The sequence below is a fragment of the Oncorhynchus clarkii genome, chromosome 17, assembly GCF_045791955.1.
Source record: "Oncorhynchus clarkii lewisi isolate Uvic-CL-2024 chromosome 17, UVic_Ocla_1.0, whole genome shotgun sequence".
NCBI classification, from domain to species: Eukaryota; Metazoa; Chordata; class Actinopteri; order Salmoniformes; family Salmonidae; genus Oncorhynchus; species Oncorhynchus clarkii.
In genome coordinates, this window is record NC_092163.1 from 14581807 (window position 1) to 14604074 (window position 22268).

Below are 22268 nucleotides of genomic sequence, written 5' to 3' on the forward strand. Positions count from 1 at the left end.
ACTGCATCACTGTTAGCAAAACAGACCATTCTGAACAATGAATGCCTGAGCATGTAGTGACATACAGTGCATTGGAAAGTATTCAAAGCTCTTGACTTTTTTCATATTTTATTACGTTTCAGCCTTATTCTAAAAAAAATTGAATTGTTTTTTTCCCCTCAACATTCTACACACAATACCCCACAATGACAAAGCATAAAAAATGTTTGTTTTATTATTTTGCAAATTTATATTAAAGAAAATGAAATATCACATTTACATAAGTATTCAGACCCTTTACTCAATACTTTATTCAATGCTCTTTGGCAGCAATTACAGCCTCAAGTCTTCTTGGGTATGTCACTGCAAGCTCCTCTTTCCCTCGATCCTGACTAGTCTCCCAGTCCCTGCCACTGAAAAACATCCCCAGAGCAAGATGCTGCCACCACCATGCTTCACCGTAGGGATGGTGCCAGGTTTCCTCCAGGCATGACGCTTGGCATTCAGGCCAAAAAGGTTCATCCTGGTTTCATCAGACCAGAGAATCTTGTTTCTCATGGCCTGAAAGTCCTTTAGGTGTCTTTTGGCAAACTCCAAGTGGGCTGTCATGTGCCTTTTGCTGAGGAGTGGCTTTTGTCTGGCCACTCTACCATAAAGGCCTGATTCATGGAGTGCTGCAGAGATGGTTGTCCTTCTGGAAGGTTCTCCCATCTCCACAGAGGAACTCTGGAGCTCTGTCAGAGTGACCGTCGGGTTATTGGTCACCTCCCTGACCAAGGCCCTTCTCCCCCGATTGCTCACTTTGGCCGGGCAGACAGCTCTAGGAAGAGTCTTGGTGGTTCCAAACTTCTTCCATTTAAGAATGATGGAGGCCACTGTGTTCTTGGGGACCTTCAATACTGCAGACATTTTTTTGTACCCTTCCCCAAATCTGTGCCTCGACACAATTCCTTCGACCTCATGACTTGGTTTTTGCTCTGACATGAACTGTTAACTGTGGGACCTTCGATAGACAGGTGTGTGACTTTCCAAATCACGTCCAATCAATTGAATTTACCACAGGTGGACTCCAATCAAGTTGTAGAAACATCTCAATGATGATCAATGGAAACATTATGCACCTGAGCTCAATTTCAAGTCTCATAGCAAAGGGTCTGAATACTTATGTAAATAAGGTATTTCTGTTTTTGATTTTTTTTATACATTTGCAAAACAATTCAGTCTACACACAATATGTGGTATTGTGTGTAGATTGATAATGAACTTGTTTTATTTAATCCATTTTAGAATAAGGCTGTAACGTAACAAAATGTGGAAAAAGTCAATGAGTCTGATTAGAGCAATTTCTTCTCCTTTCTTTGCACAGGAAAAATGTGGCATTTTAGAAATACATTTCATGCAATTCTACTACACTTTATGTGACTGGGAAAAAAAACAATATATTTTTTCAGAAGATACAAATTAGTAGCCTACTATGCTGATACTGACAAACAGATCAGTAAAAGTAAAAGCGACCTTGTCTTGAAAGCAACCATTTAATCTAGTCCTCGAAAAGGGGAGACACAAAATATGCTATATGATCACCATCTAGACAGGAAGAGGACATTATTGTCATTCAAAAAGTTTTCCAGTGGTACAGGTCTAATGATAAGGACTGTGATTATGTGCGCACTCAAAAGAGATATGGCCTGCAGGCATTTACCAGGAATATGGCCTGCTGGCACTCACCAGGGATATGGCTGTAGGTGCCAATAAAATAGGCTACTGTTCCCTAAGTTTAGAGACAGATTAGAGGTATTTCTTTGTATTTTCTTTGCTTTCTAAACTATGTTTTTCCTACGATCGTATTTTGAAATATTGCAATAGGCTTGGGGCTATTTAACTGAGAGCTATGACTTAACAATCAGCTATTTGGTAGACTATGTGTCAGGCATGCTGCTCAAATTGCACTCATAAAACAATCCACAACTAATTTTTAAAAACTTAATGATCCTCTGTGGCCAAATCATGCTCTCTGGTGTAGTATTTTGAAGGATTTTATTTATTTCTGTAAAGGCACCAGTAATTACAATTGAAGTCGGAAGTTTACGTACAGCTTAGCCAAATACATTTAAACTCAGTTTTCACAATTTCTGACATTTAATCCTAGTAAAAATTCCCTGTCTTAGGTCAGTTAGCTTTACCACTTTATTTTAAGAATGTGAAATGTCAGAATAATAGTAGAGAGAATTATTTATTTCAGCTTTTATTTCTTTCATCACATTCCCAGTGGGTCAGAAGTTTACATACCCACAATTAATGTTTCGGTAGCCTTCCACAACCTTCCCACAATAAATATGGCGAATGTTGGCCCATTCCTCCTGACAGAGCTGGTGTAACTGATTCAGGTTGTAGGCCTCCTTGCTCGCACACTCTTTTTCAGTTCTGCCCACAACTTTTCTATGGGATTGAGGTCAGGGCTTTTTGATGGCCACTCCAATACCTTGATTTTGTTGTCCTTAAGCAATTTTTCCACATTTCCACAACATCGGAAGTATGCTTGTGGTCATTGTCCATTTGGAAGACCCATTTGCGACCAAGCTTCAACTTCCTGACTGATGTCTTGAGATGTTGCTTCAATATATCCACATAATTTTCCTCCTCATGATGCCATCTATTTAGTTAAGTACACCAGTCCCTCCTGCAGCAAAGCACCCTCACAACATGATACTGCCACCCCCTTGCTTCACGGTTGGGATGGTGTTCTTCAGCTTGCAAGCCTCCCCTTTCTCCTCCAAATATAACGATGGTGATTATGGGCAAACAGCTATATTTGTGTTTTGTCAGACCAGAGGACATTTCTCCAAAAAGTACGATCTTTGTCCCCATGTGCAGTTGCAAACCATAGTCTGGCTTTTTTTATGGCGGTTTTGGAGCAGTGGCTTCTTCCTTGCTGAGCGGCCTTTCAGGTTATGTCGATACAGGATTCGTTTTACTGTGGATATAGATACTTTTGTACCTGTTTCCTCCAGCGTCTTCACAAGGTGCTTTGCTGTTGTTCTGGGATTGATTTGCACTTTTCACACCAAAGTACGTTCATCTTTAGGAGACAGAACTCGTCTCCTTCCTGAACAGTATCACGGCTGCGTGGTCCCATGGTGTTTATACTTGCGTACTATTGTTTGTACAGTTGAACGTGGTACCTTCAGGCGTTTGGAAATTGCTCCCAAGGACTTGTGAAGGTCTGCAATTTTTTTCTGAAGTCTTGGCTGGTTTATTTTGATTTTCCCATGATGTCAAGCAAGAGGCACTGGGTTTGAAGGTAGGCCTTGAAATGCATCCACAGGTACACCTCCAATTGACTAAAATTATGTTAATTAGCCTATCAGAAGCTTCTAAAGCCATTACATCATTTTCTGGAATTTTTCATGCTGTTTAAAGGCACAGTCAATTTAGTGTATGTTAACTTCTGACCCACTGGAATTGTGATACAGTGAGTTTTAAGTGAAATAATCTCTCTGTAAACAATTGTTGGAAAAATGACTTGTGTCATGCACAAAGTAGAAGGAATTAAACCCTAAACAGGGTGGCATTTTATTAGAGATTGAAATGAAAGTAAATTATTACTTTTTGTAGATTACTTTTACAATGTTGGTCTTGATCTGAGATTGGCATGGCCAACTGACGCCCCTGCTTGCACTTAACTCTGTATACCTGGCTTCCGATCTCCGCTCATACCCAGATAATTTGCGCATTGTGTCCGTCACCAGTCCAGCTACACCTGGAGGAATTGCAACTGGATACCGGTACGCGCGCAGCTGTGTCCGAGCCAGGCGGCCAAAGCTCTGGAACACGTCCGGCTGGAGTACTAACCAAATACTGAAGTACTAAGCGACACCCAACATGTAGGTGTTTACGAGGTTGAACCGAGGTTCCGACGTTTAGCGAGTCTGAGGACCGGTGGCCACGATTTGGAAAGAGAGACCTCGGATGAGAGAAGGAGTCCTGGTCCGTTACTGGATGAAAAGATTGGGCTGATCCGAATTCAAGTGGAACACGGAAGAGAGGAGAGGGACTTCCAGAGGAGAAGCCTCAGCCAGCAGAGGAGATGATCCCAAACTAACCAGCACTAATTTCGCCTTGACAGGGGACACAACCATGCAGTAGTTTGCTGTTTGGGACAAAACAGCAGCGTAAGTGATGATTATTCACCAAGTTTGTGTGGTTTTATATGATGACTAAAGCAGTACGTTTCGTGAAGCAATGTAAAGGCTTATCATGTCCTGATGTGTTACGCACAGAAATCTCGCCTGTTTTAGCTAGTTCTTCGTCCACTGTAACAGGTACATTTGTTCAGTTGGGCACAGCAGGGCACATACCCCAAATACTGGGTTTCACCACCTCCAGAATAAAGCAATCGGGACTACGTTGGACTGACATTGCTATTGCGCACGAAGAGATGCTTGCTTGCTGCAGACTCCGTGCCCATGCCATACCGATTGCAGCATTGCGCGTAGGCTAGTCTACTCTGACAGGTGAATTCCAATATTAGTTTCAGTGTATTTATATTTGATGAAAACGACTGCAATAAATGTTCATAATTAACTTGTCTTATGTTTAGCAATATATCTTTTTGGCAATAGACTACATCAAGTATACCTCGCTTCCGACCCGAAACCATTCATCCAATTTAATTGACTGGGCAGAGTTGTAAATTTATTTTGTCGGGGATATAAATTCTTCGAACGCTTTACTTGTAATGACATTTAATTGAGAAGGAAAGCCTATATGGTCATCTACATTTCTGGCTAGTTCTTTCCACTTTTACCTCACAATTCCTTTACAAAAGCTATAGATTAGGCCTAATTGAATTATTCGATTCAATGCCAATGAATAATGTGGACTTTGTATGAGAGTGTCATTGGGTTTCCTTAATGCAGCATCTGCCATGGTGTATTATTGTAGGGATACAGGGCCTGAGACAATGGAATCAGAGGCAATGAAATCATCTAGTGAAATATCCAGTCTTAACTTGATTAGCAAAACATCAACAGCACTTATAACACTGTTGTACCTATGCTTTCATAGGCCTAAATGATCGATATCTGATGGTCAAGAGTGCAATTAAGTTGATTTGCAGTCTATAAGTCTGTAGTAGTGTGCTTACACATTCAAACGGAAGCATTGTTAGGTCATATTTGATTTTGGTCCGTAACTGTTCTGACACCAAAGTCTGTCCGTCTACAAAAGGGTATTCATTGGTGATGCAATACAACCTGTCTAATCCTCTGTGAGTGAAGACAGCTTGTACTTTAACTTAGGTCACAATGTGACGTGTAGGTCATGTTAATGATGAGACATGTCCTTGTTCTGGCTAACACTTCAGGCTACTAATAAATGAATGGCTGTTATGACACAGATCATTTTCATGTAGCAGCCAGATCATTCCATCCCAATTTTATTCAGAATATTGAAATGATACTGAAATTATTTCATCTCCCAAAATGGGATAGAGGGCTTCGTTTAAAAATAGAGTAATTAGGCAAAATTACTAAAAGTCATTTCCACAACCATGTAAAGCCACTGGACCCTGTTATCATTCTTACATGTTAATTTGTTGTTGTGGCTGCCTCTTTTTGCTTGATTTCATTTGGATGAAGGAGGAAAAAAGCGAATCCTGCAGTTTAAATAATATTTTCTGAAATTATGACATGCTGCATGAACTTGTTTTTTTACTGTCTACCTCAGTCTACCACCCGGCCTCCGTTTCCCCTTAGCTGTAAATCTTGAAAAATGATCTTAAAGACGGAAACTGGCATCCATTTTGAGATGTTTTCTTATTTCCAGGTGAGAGGAACTGACTGCCTACTCAAGCATGTTTTCTCCAGCTCTCAGACACTAGTACTGGGCTACTTTATCTTCATTGGGCTTTAGATCCTGATTGTATGGGTGATGAATTAAGCCCTCAAGGATGGCCTGATGCAGCCTGAAGTGATCTAACTCTAACTTAACCACAGCAGTTGGGGCTAGTGTGTGTGTGTGTGCGTGTGCGTGTGTGTGTGTGTGGCTGAACGGGAGACTGAGTCTACTCTGGCCTCACAGATGCATTCACTCACTTGTCGTTTTGCCATCATTGCTTTTCACACCTTTTCTCTTCTATTCCCTACTTTTCCCAGAATGCCCTGCTGTGCTTGTGCTGCCCGAGCTGTGTTTTACCACTATTCCCCCTAGGATGACCTGCGTAGTAGTGGTGTTACGTTCCCCAAGGCAGGTCGTGTCCTCTGAGGCATGAAGGCAAGGCTAATGTGGTCTCTTCTTTGTCTGTCTGTCTGTGTACCTGAGCCCTGGGTGGATACTAGTCCTGCCTAGACTCCCTATGGGGAGAGAGATGGGCTGAGTGTTGAGTCTCTCATTCTCAGTGGTGTTTATGAATTTAATGGCAAGGTTCCTTCTTCCTGCCAGTGTGGATCCAAAATGGCCGCCATGATTGTGCCTCATGCTGATCGTTATTATCATAAAAGCCACGTTCCTAAGTGATTTTCAACCTTTATTTCATCCATCAACTCGCTTTTTAAGTTGATGCTTTCAGTAATGCACTTCGCTGGTAGTGAATATCTACATATCAACAATATTGCATGAAAATCTGCCAGCCTTGGTGTGATCAATGTCAATTATTTTCTCTTGGTGTAATTTTTTCTCTTTGTTCTTCATACATCCAGTGGGGAAAATCTAAATATGTATTTGCATAAGATGCAGAGTGAGACTCTGTGAGTGGTCTTTAATGTGAGGGACGTCACAGAGAGAGTTCATTATATATCAGGCAGGTTATCAATGTAGTGAGTCTTTTGAAATACCTATCTCTTTCAGAGAGATAATAGGCAAACACACACACACACACACACACACACACACACACACACACACACACACACACACACACACGCGCGCACCCACACAAGCACACACACGCCCGTGTGCGCACACACACACAAAGTGGAATAAGAGGCCAACTTTGTAAGGCTACAGTAATGTATGCGTCTACTAAATGTACCTGATAGACCATAATTGAAGACATTTCATGCACATGCACATGCACGTGGCTTCTCAACCTGAACAAAGGAATTTCCTGGTTCAAATAGATTCTTTCCCTTAAAAGAAACTGAACTTTATTTATTATGAACTGAAATTAAATGAACTGAACTGAATTGAACTGAAATAAACTGAACTAATGTAATGACTTCCGCCGAAGTTGGTTCCTCTCCTTGTTCGGGCGGTGTTCGGCGGTCGACGTCACCGGTCTTCTAGCCATCGACCTTTCATTTTCCATTTGTTTTGTCTTGTTTTCCCACACACCTGGTTTACATTCCCTCACTATATGACGTGTATATAACCCTCTGTTCCCCCCATGTCTGTGTGTGGAATTGTTTGTTTTATAGTTTATGTGCATGTCTAACTGGTTTGTGATGGGTTATTTCAACTGGTATTTTGTTGTTTCTGGGTGCAGTTTGTTTTGCCTAATTTAAAAAAAAATATATATATTTTTTTACCTTTATTTAACTAGGCAAGTCAGTTAAGAACAAATTCTTATTTTCAATGACGGCCTAGGAACAGTGGGTTAACTGCCTGTTCAGGGGCAGAATGACAGATTTGTACCTTGTCAGCTTGAACTTGCAACCTTCCGGTTACTAGTCCAACGCTCTAACCACTAGGCTACCCTGCGTCCCTGTTAATGTACAATTGAAGTCGGATGTTTACATACACTTAGGTTGGAGTCATTAATCTGTTATGGCAAGGCTCCCCATTCAGCTGAAAAGGTGGCGCAGGGAATTCAAAAATATTCTTAAGAAATATTTAACTTTCATACATTAACAAGTCCAATACAGCAAATGAAAGATAAACATCTTGTTCATCTACCCATCATGTCCGATTTTTTAAATATTTTACAGCAAAAACACAACATATATTTATGTTAGACCACCACCAAATAAATAAAAAAACAGCATTTTTTCCCAGCTAAAGATAGAGTCACAAAAGCAGTCAAATTTGACCCACATTCAGAATTTCACTTCTTGTTTGGAAGATTGCCTGCCCTATGAGTTCTGTTATACTCACAGACATAATTCAAACAGATTTAGAAACTTCAGAGTGTTTTCTATCCCATATTAGTAATAATATGCATATATTAGCAATCTAGGACAGAGTAGGATGCAGTTCACTATGGGCACGCAATTCATCCAAAGTTAAAATACTGCACCCTATCCCCAACAAGTTTAAAACTCGTTTTTCAACCACTCCACAAATTTCTTGTTAACAAACTATAGTATTGGCAAGTCGGTTAGGACATCTACTTTGTGCATGACACAAGTCATTTTTCCAACAAATGTTTACAGACAGATTATTTCACTGTATCACAATTCCAGTGGGTCAGAAGTTTACATACACTAACTTGACTGTGCCTTTAGGGCAGCTTGGAAATTTCCAGAAAATTAATGTCATGCTTTAGAAGCTTCTGATAGGCTAATTGACATCATTTGAGTCAATTGGAGTTGTACCTGTGGATGTATTTAAAGGCCTACTTTCAAACTTAATACGTCTTTGCTTGATATCATAGGAAAATCAAAAGAAATCAGCCAAGACCTCAGAATTTTTTAGACCTCCCCAAGTCTGGTTCATCCTTGGGAGCAATTTGCAAATGCCTGAAGATACCACGTTCATCTGTACAAACAATAGTACGCAAATATAAACATCATGGGACCACTCAAGTGTCATACCTCTCAGGATGGAGATGCGTTCTGTCTCCTAGAGATGAACGTACTTTGGTGCGAAAAGTGAAAATCAATCCCAAAACAACTGCAAAGGACCATGTGGAGATTCTGGAGGAAACAGGTACAAAAGTATCTATATCTACAGTAAAAACGAGTCCTACATCGACATAACCTGAAAGGTCATTCAGCAAGGAAGAAGTCACTACTCCAAAACCGCCATAAAAAAGCCAGACTACGATTTGCAACTGCACATGGGGACAAAGATCAAACTTTTTGGAGAAATGTCCTCTGGTCTGATGAAACAAAAATATAACTATTTGGCCATTATGACCATCGTTATGTTTGGAGGAAAAAGGGGGAGGCTTGCAAGCCGAAGAACATAATCCCAACCATGACGCACGGGAGTGCCAGCATCATGTTGTGGGGGTGCTTTGCTACAGGAGGGACTGGTGCCCTTCACAAAATAGATGGCATCACGAGGGAGTAAAATTATGTGGATATATTGAAGCAACATCAAATGGGTCTTCCAAAGGGACAATGACCCCAAGCTCACTTCCAAAGTTGTGGCAAAATTGCTTAAGGACAACAAAATTCAGGTATTGGAGTGGCCATCACAAAGCCCCGACCTCAATCCCATAGAACATTTGTGGGCAGAACTGAAAAAGCATGTGCGAGCAAATAGGTCTATAACCCTGACTCAGTTTATCATTTCAGGAGGAATGGGCCAAAATGCACCCAACCTATTGTGGGAAGCTTGTGGAAGGCTACCCAAAACATTAGACCTGTTAAACAATGTAAAGGCAATGCTAACAAATACGAATTGAGGGTATGTAAACTTCTGACCCAATGACCAATTTTGGATGAAATGCGTGCCCAAAGTAAACTGCCTGCTCCTCAGGTCCAGAAGCCAGGATTTGCAAGTAATTGGTAGATTTGGATGGGAAAACTGTTAAAATAATGTCTGTGAGTATAACCTTTTGTAACTAGGGGGCAGTATTTTCATTTTTGGATAAAGAACGTTCCCGTTTTAAACGGGATATTTTGTCACAACAAGATGCTCGACTATGCATATAATTGACAGCTTTGGATAGAAAACACTCTGACGTTTCCAAAACTGCAAAGATATTGTCTGTGAGTGCAACAGAACTGATGTTACTGATGTTACAGGCGAAACCCAGATAAAAATCCAACCAAGAAGTGCCCCATATTTTGAAAGCCCTGCATGCCAATGACTCCTTATATGGCTGTGAATGGGCTACGAATGAGCTTACGCTTTCTACGTATTCCCCAAGGTGTCTACAGCATTGTGACGTCTTTTTACGCATTTATGTTGAAGAATAGCCGTAAGGGACCACATTGAACAAGTAGTCACATGATGGCTCCCGCAGAAGATCTTGAGTAAAGTACTGAGGTAGCCATTATTCCAATCGCTTCTAATGAGAAACCAATTGTCCCGACGGATATATTATCGAATAGATATGTGAAAAACACCTTGAGGATTGATTCTAAACAACGTTTGCCATGTTTCTGACGATATTATGGAGCTAATTTGGAAAAAAGTTAGGCGTTGTAGTGACCGCATTTTCCGGTCGATTTCTCAGCCAAACGTGAAGAGCACACGGGAGCTATTTCGTCTACAAAAATAATATTTTTGGAAAAAAGGAAGATTTGCTATCTAACTGGGAGTCTCCTGAGTGAAAACATCCGAAGTTCTTCAAAGGTAAATGATTTAATTTGATTGCTTTTCTTATTTCCGTGAAAATGTTGCCTGCTGCTAGCAGAGCCTAGCATAGCATTATGCCATGATAAACTTACAGAAATGCTTGTCTAGCGTTGGCTGTAAAGCATATTTTGAAAATCTGAGATTACAGTGTGATTAACAAAAGGCTAAGCTGTGTCTCAATATATTTCATTTGTGATTTTCATGAATAGGAACATTTTCTAGGAAGATTTATGTCCGCTGCGTTATGCTAATTAGTTTGAGGCTACGTTACGCTCCCGCATGCGGGATGGGTAGTATCAAAATGTTAACTTCTTGTTAATCCAGCTGCTTTGTCAGATTTCATAAAGGCTTTACGGCGAAAGCATACCATGCGATTATCTGAGGACAGTGCCCCGCGTTCAAAAGCATTACAAACATTTTTCAAACAAGCAGAGGCAACATGAAAGTCAGAAATAGCGATAAAATAAATCACTTACCTTTGAAGATCTTCCTCTGTTGGCAATCCCAAGTGTCCCAGCTACATAACACATGGTCGTTTTGTTCGATAAAGTCCTTCTTTATATCCCAAAAAAGTCAGTTTAGTTGGCACACTTGATTCACTAATCCACCGGTTTCCTTCATTTAAAATGCATACAAAGGGATCCCAAAAGTTACCAATAAACTTCGTCCAAACAAGTAAAATAACTTTTCTAATCAATCCTCAGGTACCCTAATATGTAAATAAACAATCAAATATAAGACGGAGAATAGTATGCTTATTCCCGGAGATAAATAACGAAGTGCGCGCCCTCATGTACGCTCACCACAATATTACAGCTAAAATGGGAGCCACCTAGAAAACAACAAATTCTAGCTCATTTTTCAAAAAACAAGCCTGAATCTCCTTCTAAAGACTGTTGACATCTACTGGAAGCCCTAGGAACTGCAATCTGGAAGGTATTCCTTTGATTGTCCCATAGACAGCCATTTCAATGAGTGGTGACCTTGGGGTTTTGCCTGCCATATCAGTTCTGTTATACTCACAGACATTATATTAACAGTTTTAGAAACCTTAGAGTGTGTTCTATCCAATACCACCAATTATATGCATATCCTAGCGTCTGGGCCTTAGTAACAGTACTTTGGGCACCTCATTCATCCAAACTTCCGAATACTGCCCCCTATCCATAAGAAGGGAAATCATTTAAATGTCTTGGAATGACCTGGTGAAAGCCCAGACCTCAATCCAATTGAGGATCTGTGGTATGACTTGCTGTACATCAGCAGAACCCATCCAACTTGAAGGAGCTGAAGCAGTTTTACCTTGGAGAATGGGCATAAATCCCAGTGGCTAGATGTGCCAAGCTTATAGAGACATACCCAAGAGACCTGCAGCTGTTATTGCTGCAAAAGGTGGCACTACAAAGTATTGATTTTGCGGGGGGGGGGGGTGAATAGTTATGCAGGCTCATTTTTTCAATTTCTTTGTCTTATTTCTTGTTTGTTTCACACACAAAAAAAAATTCATCTTCAATGTGGAAGGCATGTTGTGTAAATCAAATGATACAATCCCCCCCAAAATCTATTTTAATTCCAGGTTGTAAGGCAACAAAATAGGAAAAATGCCAAGGGGGTGAATAGTTTCGCAAGCCCTTAACCAACATGCAGTTTTAAGAAAATACCCCCCCAATTAAAAAAAAAAAGTTTCAGATAAGAATAACAAATAATTAGAGAGCAGCAGTAAGAGCACACTGATTGCATTATCAAGTATTACAGTATTGAATTAATTCATAACCTAGACTTTGATTAAATAGCCAATATATATTGTATAAATACCCAACATGAACGTATATTATATTTAATATAATGAATATAATAATATAATATAATTCTAGTAATATATTATTAAATACCCAATATTTACACTTCTGTTCAAAAGTTTGGGGTCACTTAGATATTTCCTTGTTTTTGAAAGAAAAGCAATTTTTTTGTCCGTTAAAAATAACATAAAATTGATAAAACAGAAATACAGTGTAGACATTGTTAATTAATGTTGTAAATGAGTATTGTAGCTGGAAACAGCAGATTTTTTATGGAATATCTAAATTGGCGTACAGAGGCCCATTATCAGCAACTATCACTCCTGTGTTCCAATGGGACGTTGTGTTAGCAAATCCAAATTTATTATTTTAAAAGGCTAATTGATCATTAGAAAATCCTTTTGCAATTATGTTAGCACAGCTGAAACCGGTTGTTCTGATTAAAGAAGCAATAAAACTGGCCTTCTTTTGACTATTTGTGTATCTGTAGCATCAGCATTTGTGGGTTCGATTACAGTCTCAAAATGGCTAGAAACAAAGACCTTTCTTCTGAAACACATCAGTCTATTCTTGTTCTGAGAAATGAAGGCTATTCCATGTGAGAAATTGCCAAGAAACTGAAGATCTCGTACAACGCTGTGTACTTCTCACAGAACAGTGCAAACTGGCTCTAACCATAATATAAAGAGAAGTGGGAGGCCCCGGTGCACAACTGAGCAAGAGAACAAGTACATTAGAGTGTCTAGTTTGAGAAACAGACGCCTCACAAGTCCTCAACTGGCAGCTTCATTAAATAGTACATACAAAACACCAGTCTCAACGTCAACAGTGAAGATGCGACTCCGGGATGCTGGCCTTCTAGGTAGAAAAAGCCATATCTCAGACTGGCCAATAAAAATAAAAGATTAAGATGGGCAAAAGAACACAGACACTGTACAGAGGAACTCTCAGCAGGAAAAGGAGACACTGTATTTATAATTCATATGTTTAATGTAACCAACTTACTTTCAGTGTAGTGGCAATACATAACAATGTATTCACTGTTAAACAGAGTACAGGGGAATCCCTGAACACACTAGGACCTTAGCTGTCGTCTCACATTTGGAGACGTAATGAGTTTATGTACAGTGAGGTCCAAAAGTATTTGGACAGTGAAAAGGTTTTTGTTGTTTTGTCTCAGTACTCCAGCACTTTGGATTTGAAATGATACAATGTTACACAAAGGCATTCAGAAACATTAAGTATTGTTCCCCTGTTGTTTGAGGCTTAAAATAGCATTAGCCTGGATCCCTAGCAGACAATTTTACTCATAACCCTAGCTAGCTATACCCCAGTGGGGAAAAGACACAGAGAGGCTTTAGTGGCAGACAACATATGTTGTGGGGTTTTTATTTGTACTGCCCTGGAGTGGTAGCTACAGACAATACCTGCAGACTTCAGAATTTCATTATTTTCTGTTATACAGGTATCAAGAGTATCATAGTTGGGACACAGGATAACAATGAAAAAAGCAGACTGTTTCAACCATTCCAAAGGGAGGGTGATAAAATGGATATAGTAGAGGCATAAATAGAGGGAAACAATAAAAGCTATAGCAAGAGAGAGCGATGTATTTATTTGACATTTTGTGGGTTGAAATCTCTTGAGATGCATGGTTTAGTTTTCAAGAGTGTCAAAAATAAACAAAAAAAAACAATACTTAGATAGTTAGATGTATATAGGGCCCAGACTTTTACCGCAGGTGCTGAGTATAGGCTATCACAAGGGACCAGAGTATGTCCTCGTCGGGTCACGTGTTCAGGGATAAACTTAAGGTCCTTTTCAAGTATACAGTGTTGAGAGTTTTACATCAGGCCTTATGTATTGGCTATCACAAGGGCCCAGAGTATTACCTTAGGCACTAAGTATAGGCTATCACATGGGCCCAGAGTATCTCCTTATTGGGAAACGCAGTCAGAGATAACTCCAGGCCCTTTTCATTCATAACAATCACACACTGTGTAGAAACAACACCAAAACAGTAAACCTAGCTGGCTCATGTTCTGATGCCCCTCCCACTCAGCAGAATTCCTTTAAAGGAAGGCAAATGAATAATGCATTGATATCTATGAACACTCACTCTCTCTGTTTTACTGAGCACAGTTGTATTATTAGGTTTCAAACCAAGCTTGTCTTTACTTCTCTTTAAAGAGTTATTACAAATGGAAATGTATGAATGCAAAGAGGGGGTGGAGAAAAAAAAGATATAATACTGGTGTAAAATAAACTATATAAATACAGAGTGATCTATTTCCATGAGTTTAAAGCAGGCTCGGGAGAAGGAGAAAAACAAGGTTGTTTGACTACCATTAATTTAATTTAGAGGCTACTTTCATGAGGATAGTCGGGAGAGAGAGAGAGAGTCTTATTTTTCGAAATACAATGGAGAGACAGGAGTTCAAAGTCACGTACTGCTTGCTTCCCCAAACTGACTCTGTTAGCAAATCTCCTAACATCCAGCCACATCTATTTCAATCCACTAAATGAAAGATGCTTACGCAATATGTTTGGTAATGGCCAATGTTTAAACAGGTTATTATCATTAAAATCAAAATGGGAATAAAAAGGGAAGGAGAAGGGGATAGTGAAGTTAATGTGGCGTGGCCCCGTTTTACGGCCACTCGCAGTCTTTTTCATAGATAAACCGCTAGATTATTTTAATTTGACAGTGTGTTAATTGAATATGGGTCCTGGGGTATAATACAGTATGTCATTATCAGTCTTCATCAGCGACAACCCATCACGAGAGTGACACCATTCACCCCGACCAAGTGAGAAAGAGAGGGAGAGAGTGACAGAAAGAGGAAGGGGGAGGGAAAGAGTATTTGCATGTGTGAGAGAGAAAGAGAGCGGGGGGAGTGAGAGAGAGAGAGAGAGAGAGAGAGAGAGAGAGCGAGAGCGAGAGGCAGGTGATCTCCCCCCTCAACATCCTCTCTGACATCATTACTTACTCATCGCGTTCTACCTAGTGTGCTAATGTTCAGGAAATGCCAAGAGAGATCGACGTTACAAGGTACAGTGCCTTGCAAAAGTATTCACCCCACTTTGTTGCATTACAACTTGTAATTTAAATTGATTTTTATTTGGATTTCATGTAATGGACATACACAAAATAGTCCAAATTGGTAAAGTGAAATGAAAAAAATTACTTGTTTCAAAACATTCTCAAAAATAAAAAAAGGAAAAGTGGTGCGTGCATGTGTGTTCACCCCCTTTGCTATGAAGCCCCTAAATAAGATCTGGTGCAACCAATTACCTTCAGAAGTCACATAATTAATTAAATAAAGTCCACCTGTGTGCATTCTAAGTGTCACATGATCTGTCACATGATCTCAGTATATATACACCTGTTCTGAAAGGCCCCAGAGTCTGCAACACCACTAAGCAAGGGGCACCACCAATTAGGCGATACCATGGAGACCAGGGAGCTCTCCAAACAGGTCAGGGACAAAGTTGTGGAGAAGTACAAATCAGGGTTGGGTTCTAGACAAATATCAGAAATTTTGAACATGCCACGGAGCACCAATAAATCCATCATTAAAAACTGGAAAGAATGTGGCACCGCAACAAACCTGCTAAGAGAGGGCCACCCACCAAAACGTACGGACCAGGCAAGGAGTGCATTAATCAGAGAGGCAACAAAGAGACCAAAGATAACCCTGAAGGAGTTGCAAAGCTCCACAGTGGAGATTGGAGTATCTGTCCATAGGACCACATTAAGCCATACACTCCACAGAGCTGGGCTTTATTGAGGAGTGGCCATTGCTTTTAGAAAGAGATAAGCAAACACGTTTGGTGTTCGCCAAACGGCATGTGGGAGACTCCCCAAACATATGGAAGAAGATGGCACTAAATACAGTGATATTCTTGAGGGAAACCTGTTTCAGTCTTCCAGAGATTTGAGACTGGGACGGAGGTTCACCTTTCAGCAGGTCAATAACCGCTAAAGCAACACTTGAGTGATTTAACGGGAAACATTTAAATGTCTTGGAATGGTCTAGTCAAAGCCCAGACCTCAATCCAATTGAGAATCTGTGGTATGACTTAAATATTGCTGTATACCAGGAGGAACCCATCCAACTTGATGGAGCTGAAGCAGTTTTTCCTTGAAGAATGGGCAAAAATCCCAGTGGCTAGATGTGCCAAGCTTATAGAGACAAATCCCAAAATACTTACAGCTGTAATTGCTGCAAAAGGGGGCTCTACAAAGTATTGACTTTGGGGGGGGGGGGGGGGTAAATAGCTATGCACGTTCATGTTTTCAGTTTTTTTGGCTTATTTCTTGTTTGTTTCACGATAAAAAATATTTTGCATCTTCAAAGTGTTGTGCATGTTGTGTAAATCAAATGATACAAACCCTCCCAAAAATCTACCAATTCCAGATTGTAAGGCAACAAAATAGGAAAAATGCAAAGGGGGGTGAATACTTTCACAAGGCACTGTATCCCACTTTGCCTCCAGAAGCAGGTGGTAAAGGTCAAGAGCATGCTGCATATACCACCTACATTGATCTACCTACTACACTGGAACATGCAGTCCAACCACTACCATGCAAAACTGGTCTGAGATCAGCTGTTAGAGAATTAGAGACGGTCAAACCTCGTCAGTCCAACTATTACCATCCAAACTTTACCGGGATCATCTGTTTGAGAGCCAGAGACAATGTCACTGTCAGCCGCTACTTTATCCTGAGATACCTCCTGGGGAAAAGAGATTTAATAGAATGAAGATGAAACCAAATCACATTTGACACTCTGTTATATCAATGTAATTAACACCCACAAACTGACACACTCTCTCTCTCTTTCTCTAATACACACACACTCACACACAGACTTTTGTCACACACACACACACTCACACAGAGACTTTTGTCACACACACACACACACACACACACACACACACACACACACACTGCAGAAAGGGATCAGTGGCCAAGAGTATTATTACACTCAAGTCAAACAGTCTTAACGTATCCTTCCACCAAGGCCTAGTCTAGTACTGCTACCGTGGTGATGGTGCAGAAAACGTAATGAGACCATTAGCTTGATGATTGGCTGCCTTAAAATGGGTAACCTCCGAGCCATGCAAGAGACGTGAGTCTCAAGGTTGTTAGTGACTTCTGTCATCTTAAATGTTGCTCTGTTCCAACAGCAGGTGCTACGGTATGTAATGTGATTGTAATTTACCCTGAATGTGTTGTAATGAAGCATCAATGCAGGCATACTGGGTAAATGTGTGGCTATCAAATGCTGATAAGCCAACTGTAGTTACAGTTGAAGTCTAAAGTTTACCTACACCTTAGCCAAATACATTTAAACTCAGTTTTCCACAATTCCTGACATTTAATCCTAGTAAGAATTCACTGTCTTAGGTCAGTTAGGATCACCACATTATTTTAAGAATGTGAAATGTCAGAATAATAGTAGAGAGAATTATTTATTTCAGCTTTTATTTCTTTCATCACTATCCCAGTGGGTCAGAAGTTTACGTACACTCAATTAGTATTTGGTAGCATTGCCTTTAACCTCACTAGGGGGTGTGGGACGGTACCCACCTGGCCAACATCCAGTGAAATTTCAGAGCGCCAAATTCAAAAACAGAAATACTCATTATAAAAATTAATGAAACATGCAAGTGTTATACATGGGTTTAAAGATAGAAATTTTGTTAATTCTACCACGGTGTCAGATTTCAAAAGGCTATATGGCGAAAGCATACCATGCGATTATCGGAGAACAGCGCCCAGCAGACAAATCATTACAAACAGTAACACACCAAGTAGAGGAGTTACACAAGTCAGATATAGTGATAAAATTAATCACTTACCTTTGATGATCTTCATATGTTTGCACTAACAAGACTCCCATTTATTCAATAAATGTTTGTTTTCTTCTATAAAGTCCATGTTTATATCCAAAAACCTCCATTTTGTTAGCACGTTTTATTCAATAATCCACTGTCTCAAACAAAATCTGGTGAAATTGCAATGCGTGAAACTCAACAAAACAGAAATTATCATAATTAACATAAGATACAAATGTTATACACCAGTTTAAGGATAAACTTCTTGTTAATCTAACCGCTGTGTCAGATTTCAAAAAAGGTTTACGGTGAAAGCAAACCATGCGATTATCTGAGAACAGCACCCAGCAGACAAATCATTACAAACATTACAATCATTACAAACAGTTAACAGCCACGAAGAGTAACAAAAGTCAGAAATAGCGATAAAATGTATCACTTACCTTTGATGATCTTCATATGGTTGCACTCCGAAGACTCCATGTTACACAATAAATGTTTGTTTTGTTCGATAATGTCCTTCTTTATGTCCAAAAACCTCCATTTTGTTCAGCAAGCCATTGGAACAAAGGGTGGTCACAACAGACAGATGTAAAATCAAAAAAGTACCATAAATATTCATAGAAACATGTCAAACAATGTTTAAAATCAATCCTCAGGTTGTTTTGTCATAAATAATCAATAATATTTCAACCAGACAAAAGCTTCGACAAAAAAAAAGGAGAAACAAGAAAGGCACACCCCCGAATGCGCGTTGGACTCATGTCTGAAAATTTCCACTGTCCTCTCATTGAAAGTGGTGTATCTCCCTACTTTTTCAGAGTAAAAGCACGAAACAATGCCGAAAGACTGGCCACATGTTGAGGAAGCCATAGTGATTGTGAAATGGGTCCTAAGTCTTTGTATGGTGGATAGGCTTTCAATAGAAAAACAGCCTTTCAAAATAATAGTACTTCCTGGATGGATTTTTCACAGGATTTTTCACAATATCTGCAATATCTGTTCTGTTATCTTCTTGCGACTCTCAAACCCGGATCCGGGAGCGTAATCATCAACTAATTAGCATAACGTCGCGGACATAAATCTTCCTAGAAAATCTTCCTATTCATGAAAATCACAAATGAAATATATTGAGACACAGCTTAGCCTTTTGTTAATCACACTGTAATCTCAGATTTTCAAAATATGCTTTACAGCCAACGCTAGACAAGCATTTCTGTAAGTTTATCATGGCATAATGCTATGCTAGGCTCTGCTAGCAGCAGGCAACATTTTCACGGAAATAAGAAAAGCAATCAAATTAAATAATTTACCTTTGAAGAACTTCGGATGTTTTCACTCAGGAGACTCCCAGTTAGATAGCAAATCTTCCTTTTTTCCAAAAATATTATTTTTGTAGACGAAATAGCTCCCGTGTGCTCTTCACGTTTGGCTGAGAAATCGACCGGAAAATGCGGTCACTACAACGCCTAACTTTTTTCCAAATTAGCTCCATAATATCGTCAGAAACATGGCAAACGTTGTTTAGAATCAATCCTCAAGGTGTTTTTCACATATCTATTCGATAATATATCCGTCGGGACAATTGGTTTCTCATTAGAAGCGATTGGAATAATGGCTACCTCAGTACTTTACTCAAGATCTTCTGCGGGAGCCATCATGTGACTACTTGTTCAATGTGGTCCCTTACGGCTATTCTTCAACATAAATGCGTAAAAAGACGTCACAATGCTGTAGACACCTTGGGGAATACGTAGAAAACGTAAGCTAATTCGTAGGTCATTCACAGCCATATAAGGAGTCATTGGCATGAGGCGGTTTCAAGAAATGCGTCACTTCCTGATTGGATTTTTATCTTGGTTTTGCCTGTAACATCAGTTCTGTTGCACTCACAGACAATATCTTTGCAGTTTTGGAAACGTCAGAGTGTTTTCTATCCAAAGCTGTCAATTATATGCATAGTCGAGCATCTTGTCGTGACAAAATATCCCGTTTAAAACGGGAACGTTTTTTATACAAAAATGAAAATACTGCCCCGGTTAAGCTTTTAAAACGGGAACGTTTTTTTATCCAAAAATTAAAAGAGCTCCCCCTATATCGAAGAAGTTAACGTATAGACTTAAAGCTCAGGATTCTGTAAAAGCATACCCCAATGAGGATATATGTTTACTTTTAGCTTTCTGTGCCAACCTTGAAGTGCCATAATTGGTGTCATAGGGGCTGTTTTGAAGGGTTAAAAAGTTAGATCTTTCCAAAACTTCATATGTGCGATTAGGCAACTCTTATGAACTGTAAGTCAGTCATTTCTACCAAAACATTTCCAAGAAAAACTCACACACACACAGCTTGGACGGAGGGACACAGTGTGGTGCATAGAGACAGACAGAGCTTGCAATAGTTACCTTTGTTCGAACTAAAAAGAACTGTCAGACCTAGAGTTCTGAAACTTTAGAAACCTGTTCTGGAGCTCAGGTCGATAGTGCGTGGTGAGTTATGTGGCTCTAGAAGGTTCTCGGGCCGAGAAACAGCCTCGTACATTTGCAATGACTTCAATTCATTTTGACCATTACGAAATGACGACATTTAGAAAAGTCCCAGAGTTGCAAGACTATGTGCATTGAAACCGGCTCGGCCCATAGAGACGGACCCCAACGTTTCTGTCCGATAGCTCATTCAAGGACCCTGTAGCAAGGCACGGAAAAAAGTGGATTTTCAGCTCCAATTAACTTCTTGCTCCTACTTGAGACGCAGATGTCTCAAATAGACACCTGGAAATGCAAATGCGCTACGCTAAATGCTAAATGTACTCGTTAAAACTCAAACGTTCATCAAAATTCACATGCAGGGTATTGAATTAAAGCTACACTTGTTGTGAACCTAGCCAACAAGTCAGATTTTTAAAATGCTTTTCGTCGAAAGCATGAGAAGCTATTATCTGATAGCATGCAACACCCCAAAATGCCTGAATGCGATGTAAACAAAGATTTAGCTTAGCCGGTGCTACACAAAACGCAGAAATAAAATATAAAACATTCATTACCTTTGACGAGCTTCTTTCTTGGCACTCCTATATGCCCCATAAACATCACTATTGGGTCTTTTTTTCGTTTAAATCGGTCCATATATACCCAAAATAGCTTTCTATGGAAGCTGTGTGATTCAGAAAAAAAACATTGTTTTAAAACGCTGCGTCATTTTTTAAAAATTTAAAAAGTCGACGATAAACTTTCACAAAACACTTCAAAATACTTTTGTAATCCAACTTTAGGTATTAGTAAACGTTTATAATCTATCAAAATGATTACAGGGCGATGTGTATTCAATAGCTCCTCGTCTTCAAATCAATGGCTGCCAATGTGCACATTCAAAACATCCTGGTGGAGACCGGAAGAAATTGAATCCAGTTAGTTGGATTTACCAAGAAAAAAGTCCCTGGAAAATGACGACAATGGCGACATCTTGTGGAATCTGTAGGAATTGCATGCAGGTCCATAATTAATTTTGTGCTATACTATATTCCTGGCATGAGTAGCAGGACGCTGAAAAGTTGCGCGATTTTTAACAGAATGTTCGAAAAGGAGGGGGTAGACTTAAGAGGTTTAAGGTCTTGCTCGGGCTCCAAATGACCTATCGAGCTGAAACTTGGGATTCGGGGTCGCCTCAGCTAGGCCTACACATAATGCCAGAACTGGACCCGCAGCTAGAACGTAACTATGTGTTATATGTTTTTATTATGGTTTGAACAGAAGGCGCTGTGAATTTCGGGCAAGCTCTGAAATATGTGATAGTTGGCTTCTAAACGAGTTGGAAAAAAGTGGGTGTGGTGTCAGTTTGTATCAGATTGGTGTCAAACTGATATCTAATTGACTGATGGACGGTGACTTGCTGGCTAACTTTTGTACATTTGCAATATGTTTAAACAGTGATGTACCATCAAAAAATGGACATGATGAAATCAACACAACGAGCATTGGAGAGGAACCACTATCACTCCCCGGCCATCCCGAGTTCATTAGGCCAGTCAATTTTGCATTTCTGCAGGATTTTTGCACATGACAAATTTGTGATGGTAAATGCCCATCGAAACCGAAACATATTGCAAATGCACAGTCGTGCACCTGGTGATTGGAACGGGTTACCAGGACAACATTTTTAAAATGGTTTTTAATGCCAGTA

General features: G+C 39.8%; 1 pseudogene; it reads left to right on the top strand.

Annotated features, from left to right (window-relative positions):
* Nucleotides 1-22268, top strand: part of LOC139369349 (VPS10 domain-containing receptor SorCS1-like) — a 386048-nt pseudogene that overhangs the window by 17501 nt on the left and 346279 nt on the right.